Source organism: Vulpes lagopus, chromosome 23 (assembly GCF_018345385.1).
Source record: "Vulpes lagopus strain Blue_001 chromosome 23, ASM1834538v1, whole genome shotgun sequence".
Lineage (NCBI taxonomy): Eukaryota > Metazoa > Chordata > Mammalia > Carnivora > Canidae > Vulpes > Vulpes lagopus.
This window is the reverse complement of record NC_054846.1, coordinates 44642216-44659802: the sequence shown is the minus strand read 5'-3', so window position 1 is coordinate 44659802 and position 17587 is coordinate 44642216. Positions and strand designations below refer to the sequence as shown.

At 37.2% G+C, this 17587-nt stretch overlaps 1 protein-coding gene across 1 annotated transcript in view; it reads left to right on the top strand.

Annotated features, from left to right (window-relative positions):
• The window catches only part of ZDHHC17 (zinc finger DHHC-type palmitoyltransferase 17), an 88241-nt gene that overhangs the window by 7598 nt on the left and 63056 nt on the right, over positions 1–17587 (top strand). The window lies entirely within an intron of this gene.

Here is a 17587-nt window from a genome sequence, read left to right as displayed (position 1 = left end):
AAATCAGAAAGGCAACTGAAAATCCACATAAAGAGTATTTAGAGCCACAAATCCCCTCCTTAGCTCAGCTCAGGAGAAGCCTGCCATGTCTTTTCTGACCCCAGCAGAAGCCTGGATTTTGATGCTCTCACTAACCATTAGAGAGGGACTGCATGTCTTCCTTTATTCCACACTGGAAAGTGGCATTGCATTTTCCTGTTTTAGGTTATATTTCCACATGACCATGAAATAGGGCCTGTAATTTGCTAAGATCTCTTGGTTGGATTTGGGGAAGAACAGTTTGCTTAAAGAAGGAATGCTGGCAGGCAAAATTATTTGTCTTCTGTATTCTTAATGGAAAGAACTGTTTATTTGCTTTGTTTCCAATCTAGTTTTTTATATGCTTTAAGAGATGTTGTAATTACATTGAACTCATTCTTAATGCCAAATATTCTAATTGACTTACTGAATAGCATTCTGTATTAATGATCTAGACCAGGAATTGGGAAGCTTTCCGTAAGGGCCAGGTAGTAAATATTTTCAAGTTTGCGGGCCATATAATCTCTTTAGCAACTGCTCAACTCTCTGGTGGTCATAGGAGAGCAGCCAAAGGCAATATGGAAATGACTGGATGTGCTGTGTTCCAATAAGGCTTCGTATATAAAATCAGGTGGTGTGCCAGATTTGACCTATAGGCTATACTTGCCGGCCCCTTATTGGGACAATACATTGAAACTCCAGGAAATTTATATTAAAATATATGTTTCAGTGCCTTGAATTCATTAATCACTTGTGTTCAGTAACTATCAGAACTGGATTCATGTGGGAGATGGGTTGGGTGAACTGAGAGAGAGAGAGAGAGAGAGAGAGAGAGAGAGAGAGTGTGTATTAGAATCTTATGGAGACTTTTGATAGAATACACCTATTTCCATCCACACCTCTCAAAGCCTCTAATTTAGTATGTGGATTTGTGCTATGTATATTTTGAAAAAGTCCCAGGGATGATTCTTATACCTCTCTAATACTGGTACATACTTGATAGATGGGAAAAATTTTACTACAGGAGGAAGAGGGAACCTAATTTGACATTTAATGTATGAGGCATTGTACCATATGCTTTTCATGTTTTCTCTTCAGTTTGATAGCAGTGGTAATTGCTAACATTGATCAAATTATAACTATGAGCTAGTCACTGTCCTGAACAGTTTTGCATATATATTCATTCATTTAATTCTCACACTTTTTTTTAATACCTATATTACAAGTGAGGAAATGGAGACATAGAATAAGTAACTTACTGGTAGTGCCCTAATTGAATTTGAATCCAGTTACTCCTTTTTATAGTGCAGCACAGTGTGAAAGTGATACAGTCATAGATTTCATTGAATATTATTTACCAGGCACTGGTTAGCTGTGATTGCAAATGCCCTCATTTGCTTTTAGAAAAAAAAAACTAAAAAAATTAAAATAAAATAAAATAAAATAAAATAAAAAAAATAGAAAAAAAAAACTTTTAATAGGCTTTGTTTTTTAAGACCAGTTTTGAGTTCACAGCAAAACTGAGCAGAAAGTGTAGAGCTTTCCCATATACTCTCTGCCCCCATACCAGCACCAGCCTCCCCTGCATCAGAGTCACATTTGTCATGAATGTACCCTGACACTTCATTATCACCCAAAGTCCATATGTTACACTAGGCTTCACTTTTGGTATATATTCGTCAGGTTTTGACAAACATATAATGATACATATCTATTGTTACAGTAATATACAGAATGGTTTCACTGCCTGAAAAAATCCTCTGTGCTCTACCTATATTCATCCCTCCCTCTCTCCCTCCTAATTCTGGCAACCACTGAATTTTTTTTTATGCTGTTTCCATAGTTTTGCCTTTACCATAATGTCATGTCATGTAATTTGAATCATACAGTCTGTAGCCTTTTCAGGTTAGCTTCTTTAGTAATACGCATTGAAGCTTTCTCTGTATTTTTTCATGACTGGACAGCTCATTTCTTTTTTTAATGCTAAATAGTGTTCCATTGTGTGGCTGTACCATAGTTGAGATACTCTTTCACCTACTGAAGGACATTTTGGTGATTTCAGTGTTGCACTCATTTTACATTTTTACGGTTTTGCAAAGGAGGTGTTACTGAGCTGTTTGCAGATTAGGAAGCAGAGTCAAAGGATGAAGTACTTTATTCAGGTTCACGTCATTAGCAGTTGGCAGAGTGTGTATTCGAACCTAAACTCTTGACTCCAAACCCATAATCCTCATATATATTCTGCTATATAGTTTAATAGATCAAAACACAAATTATTTTTGATTATGTAATTGAAAAACTGTCAGAATTACCAGCAGCTTTTGTTAAAGGTGTTAGAGGAAGACTCAATTTTGGTAGTTGCTCTAAGTCCACTTCTTTGAGTAGCTATTTGACTTGAAATCCAAAACCTAGATTTTCTTAAAAATACTTTTCTTCAGAATGTTTCTTCAATTTATTCTGTTTTGTCTTTCTCCTGCTTAGTCTGAACCTGTAAGCAAAATATGTTTTCATTCATAAAATCCCTTGAGAGGAAATGAAACAACCCTAGGTGTGGATTAGGGTGGAGGGGCTCAGGGGGGTCGGAGAGAAATACTCTTAGTATTAAATCTGTGGCAATAGCTGATAAGACAAATGTTACTGGCTTGAGTCTAGACACTTGGGGTTTAAGCCTTTTTGAAGAGTCCCTCTTTCATTTGTATTACCATGCTTCACTGTAATCCTAAGTATTCACTGCTCTGCATTCGTAATTCTGCAGCTACGATCATGAATGAACTGTAGATCTTTCTAATGGATTTTTGCTTTCTGGTTGAACACCCATTATGAGTATCCAAGATCTTCCAGCTGTTTAAGAAGTTAATTGAGTTGATTTCATAAGTTTCCATTGTTTAAACTTGTTTTTTCCTTATATGTCTTCTTTCCTGTGGATAATTGAATGTACTCAAATCCTAAGAAAGGCCACACCTGGGGGGAAAAACTGACAAACTGGAATCTAGAACTGTAGCATAGCAGAACAAGTAAGAACTTAAACTTTCTGAACTATGATCCCAACATCCGATTTGTTCTATATTGTTGAATAGTGTATATGAATTTTCAAGGTATCAGAAATTTAAATTGCAGTATGGGTTTTATGACTTTTAAAAATAGTGACACATGATTATTGTAAAAAATTTAAGAAGTACAGAAGGTATATAGTAGAAGGTAAAAGTACGTAACCAATGCATTTTTTATGAATACACTTTGGATGAAGTCCCATTGTAGCATATAATTATCTTTCCCATTCTTTGTAATGTCTAGACCTGCCTTGTTTAACGTGATAACCACCACCAATGACATGTGGCAATTTAAATGTAAATTAATTTAAATGAATATAATATTCAGCTTTTCAGTCACACTAGTCAGGTTTCAAGTGTTGATTAGCAATGTGTGCCTAGTGACTGTTTGAGACAGCAGAGAAATGTAGAATATATCTGTAATTGCAGAAAGTTCTATTGGACAACACTGGTCTGGATGGTTTTTAGAAAAATGTATATGCCTTTTAAAAATATTTTCTATTGCATAATTCTTTAAGGCATATTTTATTTATGATAAATTGTGTGAATTTAAAATGTTTAAGCTGATAATTTTTCTTTAAGTTAAACTTTTTGAGATAGTTTAGATTCACATGCAGTTGTAAGAAAAAGTGCAGAGAGATCTTGTGTACCCTTTACCCAGGTTCCCCCAGTGGTAACACCTTGCAAGATTATAGTGTAGTATCACAACCAGGAGATTGATATTGACTCAGTGAAGATACAGAACATTTCATCACCACAAAGATCCTTCATAGTGCCCTTGTGTGCCATGGTAATCTGTTAATTCATTTTGGGGCACCTGCGTGCCTCAGTCAGTTAACCATCTGCCTTTGGCTCCGGTTATCATCCTAGGGTCCTGGGATTGCCCCCCATGTCGGGCTCTCTCCTCAGCGGGGAGCCTGTTTCTCCATCTCCCTCTGCGTGCTGCTCCACTTGCTTGTGCCCTCTCTCTGTCAAATAAAATTTTTAGAAAATCCATTATCCATTTCTATAGTTTTACAATTTTAAGAATATTATTTAAATGGAATCGTAGTGGTATGTAACCTTATGGGATTGGCTTTTTTCAGTCAGCATAATTCTCTGGATATTCATCTGGTTGTAGCAGTCAGTCATTAGTTCCCTTTTATTACTGAGTAGTAAGTATATGGATATACTACAGTTTAACCATTTACCTGTCAAAGGAGATCTAGGTTTTTTCCAGTTTTGGGCTATTATAAATGAAGCTGCTTTAACTGTTTGTGTATAGGTCTTTGTGTAAAAAATAAATTTTCATGGGGCACCTGGTTGGTGCAGTTGGTTAAGTGTCTGACCCTTGATTTCAGTTTAGATTGTAATCTCAGAATCCTGAGATTGAGCTCCACATTGGACTGTCCACCCAGTGTATGGAAGCCTGTTTAAGATTTTCTCCCTCTCCCTTTGCCCCTCCTCCCCGTGCACATGCTCTCTCTCTTTATCAATCAATCGATAAATAAATAAAGCTTAAAAAAAAGTTTTCATTTCTCTGGGATAAATGCCCAGGAGTACAATTACTGGGTTATATGGTAGTTGTATGTTAGTGTTCTCAAGAAACTGTCAGGCTGTTTTCCACAGTGGCTGTATATTTTACATTTCAGTCTGCAGTGTATGAGTAATCAGATCTCTGCATCCTCACAGCATTCAATATTGACATTTTCTGATTTTAGCCCATTTTAATAGGTATATGATGATAAGTCATTGTGGTATTAATTTGCATTTCCCTAATAGCCGATGATGCTTTGTTTTCATGTGTTTGCCATCTTTATATTCTCTTTGGTGAAATGTCTCTTCGTATTAGTTTGCTAGGGCATAGAAATACCACCCATGGTGGCTTAAATAATGAAAATTTATTTTTTCATTGTTCTGGAGGGTGGAAGTCCAAGGTATTGGCAGGTTTGGTTTCTTCTGAGGTCTTTAGCTTGTAGATGGCTGCACTTTTGCTGTGTCCTCGCATGGTTTTTTTCCTCTGTACTCAACAGTGCCCCTAGTGCCTGTGTCCAGATATCCTGTTCCTTTAAGGACACCAGTCAGATTGGATGGAGGCCCACCTTGGTGACCTCATTTAAACTTAATTCCCCTTTTATGGGGGTTAGCTACAAATACAGTAACATTCTAAGGTACTGGCGTCTTGGCTTCAGCAAATGGATTTTGGGGGGGACACAGTTCAGCCCATAACAATGCCTTTTGCCACTTTTTTTTCCAATTGATTCTTTATTTTATTGTTTATTTTTAAAATATGTCCTAGACACTAGTTCTTTGTCTTGGTTTGCAAATATTTTTTCCCAGTGTATACAGTCTTATCAGCCTCAGTAGGGTCTTTCTTATGGCATAAGTTTACATTTTGCTGAGGTCCAGTTTCTAAGTTTTTACTTTTATGGGCTGTATTTTCTTGTGTCAAGTCTCAGATTCCCCTTCCTTAGCCATAGATGTCAAATATTTCCTTTTTCTTTTTTACAGTTTATAGTTTCACAGGTAACACTGAAGTTCAGGATCAGTTATTTTTTGCATAAAGTGTGAGAATTAGGTTGAGTTTTTTTGTGTGTTTTGGGGTTTTTTTGGCCTTTAAATGTCCAGTTGCTTCAATACCATTTGCTGAAAAGCTTATCTTTCCTCCCTTGAATTGGCTTTTACATTGTTGTCAGAGATCAGTTGAACATGTTTGTGTGTGTGTGTGTTTCCGGGTTCTGGGTTCTCTGTCATTGATCTATGTATCTGTCCCTCAACCAGTACTATACCAGCTTGATTGCTGTCGCTGTATAATAGGTCTTGAAGTTAAGTAACTGCTTTCTTTATTCGTTTCTCTCAAAATTAGCAATTTTATTTGCCTTCCCATATGAATTTTAAAAATGACCTTGTCTATATCTACAAAAATTCTTGCTAGGATTTTTTTTTTTTTTTTTTTTTTGGCTAGGATTTTGATCGGAATTGCATTAAACTTATGTATCAATATGGGGAGAATTGACATCTTTATCATGTTAAGTGTTCCAATCCATGAATGTGGTATATCTGTCCGTTTGTTTAGAACTTCTTTAGTTTCTGTCATTAGTGTTTTGTGATTTTCAGCATAAAATTATGTGTTTGGTTACACTAATTTTTATACTCTCAGGCTGACTTAACAGCATCTCTCCAGCAGTTCTCATAGTCCTATCTATGTCGTCAGTTTTTAGCCTTATCAGAGTACATATACTAGCAATCATTTCTCCCATCCTTAAAAAAAAAAAAAAAAAAAAAAATCCCAAACCAAACCATATTTTCATTTGGTCCCACTTACCTCTGACTTCTCTATTTCTTTGCTCCTCTTTATAGCACAACTCCTTAGAAGAGTTGCTTATATTTGCTGTTCCCAGTTCTTTTCCTTCCCATCTTTTCTTTAATCAGCTGGGCATATGCCACACCTTGTCAAAGTAAAGCAGCATCTATATTGCTGAATCCAGTGGTCAGCATGTACTCTTTATCTTTCTTGACTTTTCATCGGCATTGATATAGTTGATTTCTCCTGGATACATTTTCTTTGCTTCATGGAATCAAAACAAAGTGTGGTTTGGTATCCATCAGATTTCCTCAAAATTAGGTCTGGTAAATCTAAGTATAGTGAAAGGAAAACTCAAACATTGCTAGTGCGAGTTTAAATGGGTACTACCACCTTAGAAAGCAATTTAATGATAGTAAAGTTGAGTATACTCAAAGTCTTTTTATCCAGAAGTTCTATTACTAGGTGCTTTCCCTAGAGAAACTTTTACAGGTGAGACCTGTGTAAAATTGCTCATTGTAGTAGGTTTATAGTAGCAAAAATTCTCGTAGGGAATTGTATGTGATCATTCATAAAGCAGTATCTAGCAATTGCATTGAACTACATGTATCAGCACAGAAAAGTCTCAGAAACATAATGTTGGGTGAAAGATACCAGATATGAAAGAATAAATACTTTATGATATATTTGTGTATATGCTATTAAGTGGGACTTTCTGTGTCATCTAAGGATTTTTCCTAGAGCTCAAAGCTGAGGACAGTAGCTGACAAAGGATCCCTGCAGTGTAAACAGAGAGGCGGAACTTGCTATGATTTGTCCTGGAACTCTATTACCTACAGCTTATACAAAATAAAGATTTTAATGAGGAGAAGGGCTCTTTGAAGGGTTACTAATCCAAAAAAGGAATCCAAAAAAGGATAGTGTTTATATCATCCTCTATGTGGATTGCAAACAATTTCTCTGAAAAATTGAGGAACTTTCAGGAGGGGAATGTGTCTGTGACTGGATGCCTGCTGGGATGCTGTCTTAGTGTGGAGTGTTAGAGAATTCATGGAAAAGTGTGATTTGGCTCCCCTGCAGTTACTGACGGGGCTGCTGCTGCTTTCCTTGGGAAGCATAAAGGTAAGGGATATATGAAATAGTCTTGCAGTGGGAGAGCTAGAAGAGAGGGCTTCCTCTGTGTGTGTAGTGACGTTAAGAGTCTTTCCTTTGGACCAGGTGAGCACTTCAGATGCTGGTTAGGCCAGAGCCGTCATGAAAGAAACTTAACCAAAAGATAGTTGCCTGCTTGGCATAAGCAATCCCAGGTTATACCAGTAACATAACAGCTAGGGAGGAGTTTTTTTTAGACGTGTGCTGAAGAATGCCTGCCTCTCCTACAGCAGAAGATGTTAGAGAGGAGATTCTGTCAAAGAAAACCAGAGCTGGACAATAGTTAAAGTGGTAAAAATTCATTTCATTCAGGAACTATTGCAATAGGGGGGAAAGAAGCCCCTCAGAATAGAACTGGGCTCAGTTCTGAATATAGCAAGGACAATTGGGAATATGGCCAATAAGAATGAGGGTTCAGTGGATGGAAATACTAACAGGAGACATCAAGGGTAGGGGGATTCTTGCTGAACTGACTTAAGAGGACTGTTGCTGAAAGCAGGCCAGGGGATCAGATATCAAGGTGGGAGTTTCTCTCAAAGCTGATTTAGCAGCTTACAGACAGCATCAGCGTATATGAATTTGCCCCTTTACTTCTCACTTTCTCTCTTTATCCCTGTCCTGTGGTAGGCAGAATGATGGGCCCCTCAAAGATGTCAAGTCTTAATCCCTGGAACCTATGTTGTTACCTCAATAAGGGAAAAGAGTCTTTGCAGGGATAGTTAAATTGAGTGTTGAGATGGGGATGTTATCTTGGCTATTCAGGTGGATTCTAATTGTAGTCACATGTCTCCTTATAAAAAGGGAGGCAGAGGGGGACCCCTGGTTGGGTGGCTCAGCAGTTGAGCATCTTCCTTCAGCTCAGGGCGTGATTCCGGAGTTCTGGGATTGAGTCCCTCATCGGGCTTCCTGCATGGAGCCTGCTTCTCCCTCTGCCTCTGCCTCTGCCTCTCTCTTTCTTTCTCTCTCTCTCTCTCATATGAATAAATAAATTAAATCTTTAAAACAAAAAGGGAGGCAGAGGGAGATTTGAACACATGTGCACAGAAGGCTATGAAGTAGACTGGAGAGATCTGGAGATGTGGGTCTGGAATATTGGAATAATGTTGCCGCAAACCAAGGAATACTGGAAGCTTCCAGAGCTGGAAGAGGCAAAGAACGGCTTCTCCCCTAGTACCTCCTGAGGGAGTGTTGCCCTGTTGATACCTTCTGATACTGATACTTGATTTTGGATCTCTGACCTCCGGAACTGTAAGATAATATATTTGGTTGTTTTAAGCTAATAAGTTTGTGGTAACTTGTTATCGCTGCAATGGGAAACTAACACACCATCACATAGTATTGTAATTATTTGTTTGCATAACCTTGGGAACACAGAACACTGGATCATTAACTCTGCCCGAGGGAAACAAAGAAGGCTATAGTGACATTTGAATTGTGAATCGAAGGATTTGTAAAAAGTGTGCCAGATCTGAGATGGGTGTGCCTTCTAAGTAGAATAGCTAACATGACCAAAAGGACCCTGAGGTTTTTTGATAATCATGGCTTCTTGAAATGGCTGTTATACATAAACATTTAGGATGCTTAGAAGGAAATGGTAGAAAAAGTAAGTTGGAGCCAGTTCATGCAATTTTGCATGATTACTGAAATGTTATTGCTTTACCTTCTTTTACATGATTATAAGGATTTTAAGCAGGGGAGTGATTGGAATAGCAAGATGGACAGACAGACCATTTGAGAAGATGTTGTAGAGGCAAAGCAAAAAAGAGGTGATGGATTTATTTTGAGTAAAGTAGTTAAGACTTGTTAGCTAATTGCACCTGAAATTTTGGGGGCTTGAATGAGATTTAGTGTGGACGTTTTGTCCACACTGTGAACATCAGAATTGTTTATCTCATCTGTAATTTCCTTGTTTAAAATTCCCTGTTTGTCTATTGCCGACTGAACTAGATGTCTAAGTCTTTGTTTATTTGAACTCAACTGCAGATGGGATTTGTGCATTTCTTTTAGGATTTTCAGTGTTTCTTTGCCATCATATTTGCAATTTGGTGATTGAATTTAAAACCTAGTGTACACATGCACTTAACACATGCATTTAAAAAACAAACAAAACTTCTAGTGCTTGAAGGATACTTCCTCAGATTTGCCACAGGTGGGACATTTTGTGTCTGCCCCAGCTTTCTGGGGCCAAGTGGGAAATGTGGCCAGCACTTGAGCTTGGGCTCCTGGTTAAGAAGGGTTAGTTGTGTGTGTGAAGGGCAGGAAGCAGAGAAGTGGAGAGAGGCTTCCATAAGAGTTACAGGCCAACTAGGAGATAATATTAAAAGAATGCTGGTCAGAATCCTATAGTTTTAGGATAAAATTAATCTCAAGTGGACATATTTTATAGTGAAAGGGTATGGTGGTCACCTGGGCATTATATCCAAATACAATGTTACTCATTCTCTGGAGGAATGTATTTGAATACTATTTAACAACTTTATATATAATGGAGAAACAATAAAAGGCATTGCCTTTTTAAAGTGGAAAAAAAAGTAAGGAAATAAGGATTTACTGTCATTATTTTTTCCTAATATTGCATTTGATGTGTTTGCCAATGCTATATGCCACAGAAGTGAAAGACCTCATTTACTTGCAGGAGTAAATGTTTGGAGTGCTTGTTTATATTCTTGGACTATTCAAAGAAATCCTAAAAAAAACGGATTAATATTTTCAACCATGTGTCCAGATACGAGATAAAGTTGAACATTAGCAGTACTCTTATGTACCAGTTATTACATTAAAGATCTTGAGATGGAGAGGTTATCCTGGATATCCAGCTCCAAAATATAGTGGTTTATGTACATCTTCATTGCAAAGCCTTTACCAAAATAACTTTCAGAGTTGTATTAGTCAGATTAAGCTGGGTTTTGCTACACTAGCCATGCTGAAGTCTTAGTGGCTTACATGTTAGTGTGCAGTACACATGCATTGTAAGTTGGATAGTGGCTCCTTTGGGACCTGGACTGATTATCTGCTCTCTGGAATATTGCCATTTTCCATGGTGGTGGGAAAGAGAATGAGGAATTGCATACTGGCTCCTAAAATCTGTTCTCTGAAAGCAACATGTCTCTTTTATTTATATCTCATAGTTAAAAAAAGAAAAAGTCAATCACTTGGACTCAATTTAACTTTCTTTTTTTTTTTAAATTTTTTTTTTATTATTATTTATTTATGATAGTCACAGAGAGAGAGAGAGAGGCAGAGACATAGGCAGAGGGAGAAGCAGGCTCCATGCACCGGGAGCCCGATGCGGGATTCGATCCCGGGTCTCCAGGATCGCGCCCTGGGCCAAAGGCAGGCGCCGAACCGCTGCGCCACCCAGGGATCCCTCAATTTAACTTTCAAGGGTCCATGGTGTACTTAATGGGTAGCACCAATGATTACAGTAATATTTAAATATAAAAATCAAGACCAAAAAGTCCAAGAAAAAGATTGTATGTGATTATAGAAAGTATAATCCTTGAAATATATTGAAAACATAAGTAACAACCCCAAAAATATAACAAGTGTTTAGATCAGTATGAAAAAGTTTAATATATAATCTCAATATGTGAAAATTTGATTCAAATATATTAAACAAACAGATTTCAGGCTTCAAATAGAATAAAATAGCCAGAGGATAAGAACAGGCAAGTCTCAAAAGATGACATAGAATATAGTAAAGCATATGAAAAGTTAAAATATCAAAGGCTTTATTTTTTTAAGATTTGGTTTATTTCAGAGAGCAAAGGAGAGCAGGTACCTTAACGGGGTGGGGGTGAAAGGGTGGGGAGAGGGGTGAGGGGCAGAAGGACAGGGAGACACAGGCTCCCCACTGAGCAAGGATCCCGATGCAGGACTTGATCCCAGGATCTCGAGATCATGACGTGAGCCAAAGTCAGATGCTTAACCAGCTGAGCCACCCAGGCACTCCTAAAATACAGAGTATTGTTTACTTTATTTAAATTAGGGGAAGAATTCAATAAAAATAAGAATAGTGCTAGTGAATTTATGGAGAAATGGGTTAATCATATGATACTGGTGGGATTATAAATATCCTTTTACAAAACAATTTACATATTGTATCATGCATCATAAAAATATTCATTCTCTTTAGGAATTTCACTTTAGGAAGTTTACTCCAGTTAAAAAGAAGAAATACTAAATGAGTTAATGGTAGTATTTTTAATAGTGGGGGAAACCCATCCATTTATTGTGTAATTTTCTTTAAGGGCATGAAATACTATGCCAGGCTCTGTTTGTGCTCAGCGCTGGGAGTACACAAATGATTGAAGATAGCCTTCTTGACTTGTCATAGTTTCTAGTTCGATGGTGAAGAGATGGTGAAGATGGTGAAGAGAAGAAGACAAGGAATGGAATGCCTAGAAAATAACATCTGAGTTTAGTTAGGAAATATAAGCTTAACCTAAATGTGCAGTGGTTGGGAAATGTTTCAGCATTTTTTAAAAAAGATTTATTTATTTATTTATGAGAGACAGAGATAGAGAGAGAGCGCGCACCCGGCAGAGACGCAGGCAGAGGGAGAAGCAGGCTCCATGCAGGGAGCCCGACGTGGGACTCGATCCCGGGTCTCCAGGATCACGCCCTGGGCTGAAGGCGGCGCTAAGCCGCTGAGCCACCCGGGCTGCCCAGCATTTTTTTTTTTAAGGTTTTATTTGTTCATGAGACACAGAGAGAGACAGACAGAGACACAGGCAGAGGGGGAAGCAGGCTCCATGTGGGGAGCCTGATGTGGGACTCGATCCCAGGACCCAGGGGTCACGCAGATGCTCAACCGCTGAGCCACCCAGGCATTGCTCAGCATGTTTTAATATATCAACTTAATTATTTTGCAGTGGTTCAAAGCATTTCTTACAAAAACTACCTGTAATGGCATGAAGAAATGTAAAACGGAAGATTCTAAAATATGAGTACTATGATTACAGACTATGTGAAAATATTTGGACAAATGAAGATTGTTATAACAGTTTTGAAGGAAATTTTAAAAATTAGGTAAATTAGAAAACACCACTTTCTCCTAAAAACACATAACTCCAGTCTAATAATGAAAAACAAATCAAATATATCCTAGTTGAGGGACATTCTGCAAAATACCTTAGTAACTCTCCTCAAAACTGTCAAAAACATTAAAAGCAAGGGGAAGTCTGAGAAATTGTTAAAAGAGTCCAGAGGAGCTTAGGGAGCCATGAGAACTTTAATGTGATAGATGGAATCCTGGAACAGAAAAAGGATATTATGTAAAAACTAAGGAAATCTGAATAAAGTATAGACTTCAGTTAATAATAATGTATCAATATTCATTAATTGCAACAAATGCGGTACTAATGTTAGATGTTAATGGTAGAGGAAACTGGGTGTGCAGTATGTGAGTATTCTGCATTGTTTTTTGTAAATCTTATACTATCCTAAATAAAAATCCTAAAAATTTTATTTTTGAGGAGATGGCGGGGGTGGGGGATGTACATAGAGGCATTTGTTCATCACCTTCTGTGGAAAGAAAAAAAGTATGCCAAATTAATGTATATTGTTAAAAATATTTGTATAGATGTAGATTAATTCTAGAAGGAAATGAAGTGAAAACCAGCTTTTAAAGAAGCTACAAGGTGGTGGTAAAGTTTGTTGGAAGCAAGCAAGATTAATTTGAGTTTGGATGGAGGCAGTGGTGGTACTACCACAGTATGGAGAGAACTTGTGAGTCAAGTCGGACTCTTATTAGAAGCAATAATCATGTAGTGTTCGGCAGGGATCCAGGACCACAGCAGAGTATGTAATATATGGGATCTGTTGCTTACTGAAAAAGTTGATTTGAAATCTTTACATTTTATAATCAAACCACTTTTGTCTAATCTTCCCTTGAAGAGAGCATCAAAAAAGTTAGAATTCTGTTGAATTGAGTGTAGTGCCATCTGCTGGCACTGTTAACTAAATACATTTTAAAATCATGATCTTGTAATGGCTACTGCTTTTCCTTATGCATTGTTCCCTTGGTTATATTTGTTGTATGCTTATACATTCTTTTTGTTGTTTAATTGATGTTCCTTTTTAAAAAATCCTATGGTAAAAAAAAAAAATAAAAAAAAAATCCTATGGTATGCCTAGAATTTAATTCATCACTACTTCCGGTTTTAAGAAGATCTCATATTTGGCTTGTCAGTTTTAGCTGGGACTTAAAATAAGTCATGTACGCATAGACCTTTTTTCCTTTCTTCTTGTCAGTAAACCTTTGTGGTGCTCTAATTTTATCTCATACATTTAATGAAATTAAATTTGAGTGACTCAAAGTATGTAATTAAGTACATTTAGCTTTTTGATTCAGACTCTGTCCTATTAGAATGATACCTGACAGCATACATTTTACACAGGGCAGATCATAAGCATGTAGTTGAATCCTGGCTTGCTAAATCAGTGTGTATGTGGGCTGAGCACCAAAGATAGGCAGGAAACATGTGCCTTGTAGGTAACATGTATGTCCCCTAGAATGTTGATTTCTCCCTCTTTGCTGGGGGAGGATTGGAAATGCATTTACTTAATTAATTTGGAATTATGGTGTCTTTTTCATCTCTTTTGCATGTGCACATGGCTCTATCTCTTTCTCTCTGGCAATTATGTTTTGCCCTCTTTGAATTATCTTCATAGTTTTTGCCCATTTTGTCAAATGTGGTGTTATTCATGCTTTTCTCAGAGCTTTGTTTTGTTTTGTGTGCACTAGGGCTGTTATTGCCAGTATTCTTATATTTAAGCCTTTGGTCTGGCTGGAAGTTCTCTGAAATGAAGAGTGAGGTGAGAATAGGTAGGCTGGAGTCTGGTCCTGCCAGGAGGTAGTCACATCTCAGGGATGCCTGGGAAATTGACCTGCAATTTACCTTGTCCTGTAGTAAACATTGAAGAAAGTCCTAAATTAGCTTTTTGAACAAGTTACTTAGACTTGGTATATGGCCAGAATTTCTGGAACAGTCAGGAGGGGTGCACACTCCTAAGAACAGGAAGATGCATCCTTCTCTCACCAGGAGAACCCCATCCTTCTCTCTCATAGGCATCTGTATGTTCTTAGGTGGAGTGTGGGCTGACCTGGGAAGCCTCCATTAGTTTGCCCTGAATTCTGTTGTGTGTGGCCCTGTTTACTTTCAGGCGCATTTCAGTATTACCTACCATTAAGGAAACTATATCCTTGGCTAAATTTTGTTGGCATCTTTCTATCAAGCATATCAGTATGTTGGAGATTGCTAATTTTTTTTTTTATCAAATGGCTAGCATTTGTTCATTTATACCATATATTGAATAATACATCTTTCCCTCCTGATTCTTTTTTTTTTTTTTAATTTATTTATTCATGAGAGACAAAGAGGTAGAGACAGAGGGAAAAGCAGGATCTCTGCAGGGAGCCCTATGAGGGGCTTGATCCCAGGACCCCAGATGGCGACCTGAGCCAAAGGCAGATGCTTAACCACTGAGCCACCCAGGTGCCACCCCCCCCCCCCCCCGATTCTAATTCTCATTCTTCAAGCTCTCTTCCATTGCCCTGTTTTTTACTGCATCATTCCTATTTTTGCTTTTGTTTCCTTCCTAATTTAGTCAGTGGTAGGGCAAATCTCTTCCCTTACTCTTTTTTCCTGAATATTCTTAATTTACTCTTTGCACATCTATTCTTTCAAATATACTCTACTATCAAATTAATTTTTAGAGAACCTTTTCTGCTAGAGCACCTATAAGACATCTGTATTTAGTTGTTAATAAACATAAGCTCTGGGCCATAGAGGATTCTTTGGTTAGTACTGCTTCCCTCTTTTTTAAAATAAAAAATGAATGTAAACTAAAGATTTAATAGGTCTGGCATTCTAAAAAAGTTAACTAGATTGCACACAGACACCTGGTAACTAGTTGATTGGTTATATTCCACCCAGGCATTTGAATAAACATGTTTATGACATCTACCATCTTGATGTACAAGCCAGCGTTTGTGTCCACCTGCCGTCCACCTGCCATGTGACTGCAGCAGCCTGCAGCTGCTCGGGATCCCAGCTCTTCTCATTCTCGTCTGTTACTTCAGCATTAGAGTTTGGAGGTGTCTTCTTCCTTCCTTCAGTTCTCTTCAACTGTGGAGCTGTAAAAACCTTTGGTTGTTGGGACGCCTGGGTGGCTCAGTCCATTGCAAGCATCTGACTCTTGATCTCAGTTCAGGTCTTGATCTCAAGGTTAGGAGATGAAGCCCTGCCTTGGGCTCCATGTTGAGGGTAGAGCCTACTTTAAAAACAAAACAAAAACTTTGGCTGTTAACTAGCTGCTTTAAGGAGCTTCCTATGGCTGCCATTTCTTTAGTATAGAAAATCGTTTTATGTTAATCTTAGAAGGCATCTTGGAGGATTTGTAATCTAGTAGTTTTTTGAACCTTTTAAAACAGCTGCATCTTGCCCCCCCCCCCCCAAAGGAATCTTATATAAAACCTCAGTATCTAAAGACCGGGTAAGTAACAAAGGGCTTTGTTTAAGAAGTGAATGAATTGAGAGTAGAGCTTAAGCCTTGGAGCTCTTGACACCCTGTTGTTGGTCCTTGAGGCACTTCAGAGGATCTGTGTCCTTATCTTATTCATCCTTCTCTTTTTACAGATGAAGGACCTGAATCCTATAGTAGTGAATTGCCTCACTGGGTATAGCCTAGATAAGAAAGTGGCAGACTTTGAATTCAGGAGCCTCTCAGTCAAGGACTTTTTCTGTTACACCAAGCTGCTTCTAATGGATTTACCACATTCTTAAAAGTTACAGTGGTCTACATATGTATTTTTAAAGTAATACTAATTTTTTGGCAAGTATCAATTAAATTGCTTCTTGGTCCCCATTTAAATAAAATTATACAATTTAAAAGTATAATTAAATATGTGTTGAAAATGTATCTGATATGTAATAGCAAACTTGTAATTAAAAATTGTACGTTTATTGAAGATACACTTATTGACATGAACACAGTATATTTTTTGTTTTTTGAAATTAAAAAATTATAATTGTTTATTCCTAGGCCTAGTGATTAGTAGTGATTATATTGATAGTGTTGTCATTTGTCACAGTGATGAGGTACTAGTTCTATAGTTCAGTTTCCAGGCTAAAAGCGAGAAAAATAATTTGAAATCCATATTAAAAAACTTGTTTTTTTTGGAAATGAAACAGGTTGGAGATTCGCTTTAACATCATTACTTCTGCCTTTTAGTGGGAATGACTTTACCTCTCTGGAATTACTGTAGGGATATTTTTAAGTTATCTTTTAAAAATCAAGTTTCTTTTACTAAAAAGTAAAAACAAAAACCTTGTAGATGGATAAAACAGATTTAATATAAAAATGTAACTGGAAGGAAAAAGTGATTTCTAGAACATTTTGCAGTTTCTGTGGAGAAACTAAGAGTATAATTTAATCATTTTGTATAATAAATGAAGTTTCTGGGGATAAAAATGGAATTAAAGTCCCTGGAAGCATTAGGATGGTAAGCCTTAAAAAGAGATTTATTTTTTATTTTGTGAATATTACTTTTGCCTGTAAAGGTAAATAAGAATAGCAATTTGCCTTAACAGATTTTCATATTGAAATAGGTTTTAAAGTTATTACTTTTTAGATCTTATATTCTCTCTATTTAGGTTTTAATTTCTTATTGCGAGGTTCTTGCTTCCAGTATTTGACTTAGGTTTCTTACCTACTTTGTCCTTCCACTCTGGATTGTAAAGTTCTTGAGGGCAAGTGACTGTCCGGACCACAGTGGAGCCTGGTGCAAAAGGAAAAATCAGCAATACTGTTGCTGTCTATATTTAAAAGGTTGATGTTTGGGAATTTTTTTTCTTGCATTGGCTTTGATTTTTAAAACATAATCTATTAAAATATGTATTTTAAAATTCTTGTATAAATTCCTGTATATATGTTAACATATATTAGTTTCAGGTATACAATATAGTAATTCAGCAACTCTATACATTACTCCCTGGTCATCGTGATAAGTGTACTTTTTAATCCCTTTATCTATTTCACCCATTGCTTCCTCCAGCCATCTGTTTTTCTCTCTAGGTAA